Raw genomic sequence first — 6563 nt, forward strand, 5'->3', positions numbered from 1 at the left:
GCTGGACAATCATTAAATAGGATGTGTGTATGGCAGTGCAATCCTTCTTCATCCAAGCTATTGTACCAAAAGGCCTAAACTCAAACTTCCTAACCCTGATTCCTAAAGAGAAGGAGGTATGAAAACTCAGGAAGTACAGACCAATTTGTTTGGGAAACTTCTTAATGAAGATCATCTCAAAATTGCTTCAGCTCAGGCTTAATACCATTACTCCGAAACTTATCACAAAGGAACAAACAGGCTTCGTTCCTTCAAGATCTGCTCAATCCTCTATTGCTTTAGCGTCAGAGCTAATTAATGAGATGAAAATAAAACGGCATGGTGGCAATGTTGCAATAAAGCTTGACATTACCCAGGCGTATGATTCAATGAGCTGGGTTTTCATCAAGCAAGTACTTACTAGACTGGGTTTTTCTAGTATATGGATAAAGTGGATCACGACAATTATGGAATCTGCTTTCATTTCTATCATGATCAATGGTGGACTTGTAGGATTCTTCCCTATGGGGAGGGGGGTTAAGCAAGGTGACCCTCTATCATCGTTGCTTTTTGCCATAACGGAGGACACGCTGAACAGAGGTTCTCACTATCTTAGATCCCATGGCTTAGTTAAACCTATGGCCAACCTAAATGGATTTCAAGCTCCAACATATTTTTCACTGATGATATTATTATCTTTGCGAATGGAGGGATAAGGGGTTTGAGATGTATCAATCAATTACTTGAAAGATCCCAGTTGGCTTCGGGGCAGTATATGAACAAGGAGAAGTGTAAACTCTTTATGAGTGGTTTCCGACAACTCAGAAAAGTGAAAGCTAAGCAGGAACTCTCTATTTCTGAAGGCTTCTTACCAAAAAAGTACTTGGGAGTTTATTTATGCCATGGCAAGGTCACGAGACATATGGTAAGTCTGGTGCTGGACAAAATCAAGAAGAAACTAACTTGTTGGAAGGGAAAGAATCTATCTTTTCAAGGTAGAAACGTCCTTATCAAGTCGGTGTTATGTAGTATCCCAATATACAACATGGCAATCTACCGGTAGCCTACCTCCATCATCAAGGAAGCAGAAACAATCATGAGAAACTTGTGGACTGGAGATCCGACACGAAAAAGAGTAACCACAGTCAGCTGGGAGAAAACTTGTAAACCTATTCAAGAAGGTGGGTTAGGGATAAAGAGACTGAGAGAAATCAATATGTCAATGCTTATGAAGCTTGCATGGTCGGTTCTTACTGGAGAGGATGATTTTGCGATGCTAATGAGACACAAGTTCACTGCAAGAGATGGACACTTCATTCACTATTATAAGCCTTCTTCCATTTGACCTGGCATCAAAGAAGCCCTTTTTGAGGTAGTTTCGAGAAGCCAATGGATCATTGGTAATGGCAAGTCAATTAATTTATGGAGAGATAACTAGTTAGGTCCTGGTTCCCTACAGTTGCTCATGAACCTTAGTGATAGCGACATTGCAAGGTGTTCTTCCAAACTGTCTTGTATCATTAATGGAACTAATATCAATATTCCTCAGTCTCTATAGCATATTATGAATAATATAGAGGTTACTCCAAGTAACTCTATAAGATGTAACTCTCATAGAGAAGACTACAGAATTTGGTATCCTGACACTAAAGGCAAATTCTCCACAAAGTTTGCTTTTGAAAGTATAATGAAAACTGCACAAAAGGTGGGTTGGCATAAGAGAAATTGAAATGGTTTTATTCATCCAAGAATCTCTGGAATGGCTTGGAAAATAATGAAGGGATGTGCTGCAATGGATAACAAAGTGGAGAATTCAGGCATTAGATTGGCATCACAGTGCAGATTATGCAAATCTGAGGAAGAATCCTTGAAGCACTTAGTGTGGGAATGCGCTTTCTTGGCACAACTATAGAGACGGTATGTTTAATCTTTCCTCATCCAGCAACCTATCAGAGGATTCAACGAAGATATTAAACTAGCTCAGAATTGGAGTCCACTACTTAAACAAGTGTGGAACTCAGGTCTAACGGCTGGGATGGTATGTTTATGGAAGACAAGAAACAAGGTCAACTTTGAAGAAAAAGTCCTAAATCTTGTTGATTGCCAGAATTCCATCAAACTGCAAATCCTATGTACAAAGCAACACAGTAAGGCAACAAGTTTTAACTCAATATGGGAAGTGCAAGTGCTTACCTTTTGGAATGTAACACCTCGATTGAAGCGACCACCGCAGATGAAGTCTTGCTATTGGATTCCCCCATAACCCAATATTGTAAAATTGAACACGGATGGAGCTTCTTTTGGCAACCCAGAGCCATATGGTATAGGCATTTGTTTCAGGGATTCGACGGGACTATTTCTACTCGCTCTCACTAAGAGTGTGGGGATGGGTTCAAATGATAGAGGTGAATGTTATGCAATAGTTGAAGGCGTTGAACTTGCACTCTGCAAGGGATGGGTCAACCTTTGGGTAGAATATGACTTGGCGCCCACAATACAAGCTTTTACATCTAATGTGATCCCGTGGGAATTGCAGGCAAGGTGGAGAAGTTGTACTAAACATATCTCCTCTATAATGTTTTCACATATTTGGGGGGAAGTCAACATATCGGCAGATGCATTAGCGAAAGCTGGGGCAATATTACCATTAGATCAAACAACTTTGTATGAGGGTAGGTGTTGTGAATAGGACAATGCGGAAACAACGTTATCCACAACAAATAGATCAATCCTACACAAAGATCGATCCTTCTCACTAGACAAGACTTCAACACCCTCCAAGTAATATCCCAATACTTCTCAATATCAAATAACAAGCATATAAAGTAAAACAATTAATGTAAAGGAAGAACAAACCACAAGACAAGATATATCGTGGTTCGATAATTTGCCTACGTACACACTGCAAGTTCAAAGGTTTACTAGATGTCTAGAGTAACAGATTACAAGATATCTCAATTCACTCACAAAGAATGAACACTCAACTCACAAAGAATTGCTTTCTTACAATCTCTCTCTTTCTTGGTTTTGGTTAGGTTAAGATTTTACATAAAAAACTTATATTTATACTGTTTCCAAAAACTTCCAAAACAGTCGAATTCGTGCGGAAAACGGTGGAGCGCGGGTGCGCCCTTGGCCAGACAAAAGTCAAGCGCGGGCTCGCCTTATACCAAAGAGAGAAAAAACGTCTTTTTTTCTCTACATTCTCCACCTCACTAAGGTTTTAACACATAAAACCGAGCCGAACACATTGATAAGTGCTCAAAAGTAATGATTTATAACCCCAATTATGTGTATGTTAGTCTCCATTTTATATTTAAATATTCTAATATGATGCAATTTGAGTTTTTGCAGGTCAAAGAACCTAAATGTGAAATATGGAGAGAAAAGAAGTCAAACAAGTCAAAAAGGAGTCACTGGGAATTACAGCTAAAGGTCTAGGGCAAAAACGTCATATTTGTCTCCATAAGTGCCAAGCCTAATGGGACTCTAAAAGAGGATAATAATTAAGTTAGAAGAGTCTTCAATCTAATCTCAAAGCCTTAATTTTGACTTCATAGGAAGATAAGATCAACATGGAAAAGAAGTCAGAGTTTCACAAGAATTAGGAAACTGCAAGCTGTCAGAAGCTGCAGCTTGGGAAATAGCCTGCAGGGCAAAGTGGGCCACGTTCAACTTTGGTCCAACTGAATTTAACTTTTCCAGGATTTCTTCTAGAAAGATTACAGAGAGTTTGATATCAAATAAACATAGGACTCGGATCTCTATCCAAATGAGCATATAAGCCAATATATAAGGCACAAAAACCTTAGTTTACATCATCTAGGAAATTTAGTGTTTGCATCTTAGATCTAGAATTAAGAGAGAAAAAAGTTCAGACCTTTTCACCATTAATAGATATAAAGATTATTCATTTTCATATTGTGTTCATAGCATAGTATGAGAGGCTAATCTCCCTTCTCTTGGGAAGGGAGATGAAGCCTTTTTCGTATGTTTTAGTTTAGTTCTTCTTCAATCATGTTTTAGTTTAAATCCCTCATTGAGTTTCTTCTTATTCGTCCATTGATCTAATGCTCCTGTGGAGGTTAGGAGGTCTTAGGGTAATTCAAGATTGTGTAGAGCCAAATACCACAAACCCAAGATTTTTTTCTTCTAGTTTCTAGTGTTCTAGTGTGATGATTGGATTCTTTATGGCACCTCAAATAGTTGTATGGTTAATGCCACATGTGGATTTTCCATGGCACCTAGAGTTGTATATTGAATGTCACTTAAAGCACAATTTGGTTAGATAGAAGATATCATTAGAGATTGAAAAAGTATTTGATGGAAAGATAGAAAGCACGGTGAAAGCCACATATTATCATCATGGTTATGAGCATAAGGTTTGTAGGTATGGTGAGTTTCTATTGGTGATTTATATTAAGCATGATAGGTAAATCTATTAGACTAATTCTATGATTTTGGTGGGTTCATCTCTCCTAAGATATTCTCTCTCTTGATTCATATTCATATATTTAATTTAGTTTAGTTTATGCATAGTTTACATCTCAAATCAAATCAATTATATATTCATCATTACTTAGCCACATCTTTTACTTGCATCCATTAGAGTAACTTAGATTAGGAATTTCTATTATCATAACTTAGTTATTTAGAGTAGGATTGATACCTTGCTAGCCACTATACTAATCAATATATATTAGGCTAAGTAAAATTTGCAAAAGATATGTAATACAAACAACAAATACGTAACACAAACAACAACATATAAATAATTATGTGTTGTGAGCTTTTTCAATGGCGCCACTGCCGGGGATCGAACCCGGGTCACCCGCATAACAGGCGGGAATACTCACCACTATACTACAACGGCGCCACTGCCCGCTCTAAATTGATTAGGTGATAGAATATTTAATTTAGGAATTCATATAGTATAAATTGCATATTTAGCATAATTAGATTAATTTTGCATAATTCAATTAGATTTGCATAGTAGAAAGTATTTTCATAAAGTTTTGTATTTGTTTAACAGAAAAAATAGTACAGAAAAAGTATTTATAAATTTAAAAAAATTGAAATTTTACAGAGTTGATCTGTACAGTATCGGTAATTTTTTGAATTTTTTTTTTGAATTTTTAGTACTTGTCTTACCTGGGTAACTAACATCATCTTTGCAGTGCCCCGTTTTCAGTTTTCAGGACGCAAGCATCTGTAAAAACAGTCGAGCAGAGTTATTTTCACATTATCAAAAATTCTATATTGTTTACAGGAGGAACCTCGATTTGTCAGGAGCTTCTAGTAAAAATTTGAGTATTGTTTGACTTGTTTTGACCACTTAACTAGTTGCTTGTTTTCAATGTGTTTCTGCAGCTTTTCAGGACCAAGGTCTCTGGAAGAACAGTCGAGAAGAAGGATCTATAAAACTCCAAATAATCCAAACTTTTTACAGGATCATCCTTGAGACGTCAAGAGACTCCAGTAAATATTTTGTGATTTTTAGTTCTCTTTTACTTATTTATTCAATCGATTGTTTACAGTGTGTGCAAAAAACTTCTTCACTGGACTCTAAAGGATTAAACAGTACATAATAGGGCCTTAGCAAGCTCCGATTGCTCCAAAATTTTACAGGCTACTTTCTGGACGTATCAGGTAGCTGTTATAAAAATTTCAAAATTTTTGGACTTGTTTTTCTTGCTATAACAGTAACAGTAAGTACTTCTCTTCTACCGTGAATCCCCTGTTAGCGGTTTCATAATTAGCATTAATAGTTAGCATCATATAGTTTGATAATATAATTTAGTTAATTAAGTGCATATTAGATTATTTTATCTAGCTTTATTATCTAGTGCATGAAAACTTGGTTTCGTGATTCACCTCGTAAATGTTTAATCAGAAGAGCTAATTCTTGTAACAATCTTCCAATTCTGGTTTTGGAGGAGACCACACCATCGAACTCAGGATTTGATTCTGAATCTGAAACACACACACCACTAGTAGACCTAGAAGATACACCAGAGAGAGTACCATTAGCCACCATGGCTGATCAAAGAACTCTTAGCACCTTGTTTCAACCTATCGCGGTTCAACCACCGAACTGCATAGTGATGCCCGACAATAACAATAACTATGAGATTAAGCCCACCATTCTTAATATGTTGCCAAGATATTATGGAAAAACAAATGAAGAACCGTATAATCATCTGAGTAAGTTCTTGAGCATATTAAGTACTTTTAAAGCACCTCATCTTTCCCCTGAAGAGACTAGATTAAGGTTGTTCCCATTGACTTTTGAGGATGCCGCACTACGTTGGTATAGATCCCTACCCTCTAATTCTATAACTACTTGGGAGCAACTATCACAAAAGTTTATGAAACAATATTACCCTTTATGTAAAACTGAAGCCATGCAATTGGCTATTTCAACCTTCAAAGGAAAACCTAATGAAGAGTTTCATACAACATGGGATAGATTTAATGATTTACTTGTCCGCTATCCACATCATGGTTTTGACATACTTAACATCGTACATTACTTTATAAAAGGTAGTTCACCTATGAACCGCCAGTTAATTGAATCAATGAAT

General features: G+C 36.7%; 1 non-coding gene across 1 annotated transcript; it reads right to left on the minus strand.

Moving 5' to 3' along the window:
- Positions 1–4780: 4780 nt before the first annotated feature.
- TRNAN-GUU (transfer RNA asparagine (anticodon GUU)) lies at positions 4781–4852 on the minus strand. The gene has a single exon. It is a non-coding gene; the product is annotated as a tRNA-Asn (tRNA).
- Positions 4853–6563: the final 1711 nt, after the last annotated feature.

The sequence above is a fragment of the Coptis chinensis genome, chromosome 8, assembly GCF_015680905.1.
Source record: "Coptis chinensis isolate HL-2020 chromosome 8, ASM1568090v1, whole genome shotgun sequence".
Classification (NCBI taxonomy): domain Eukaryota; kingdom Viridiplantae; phylum Streptophyta; class Magnoliopsida; order Ranunculales; family Ranunculaceae; genus Coptis; species Coptis chinensis.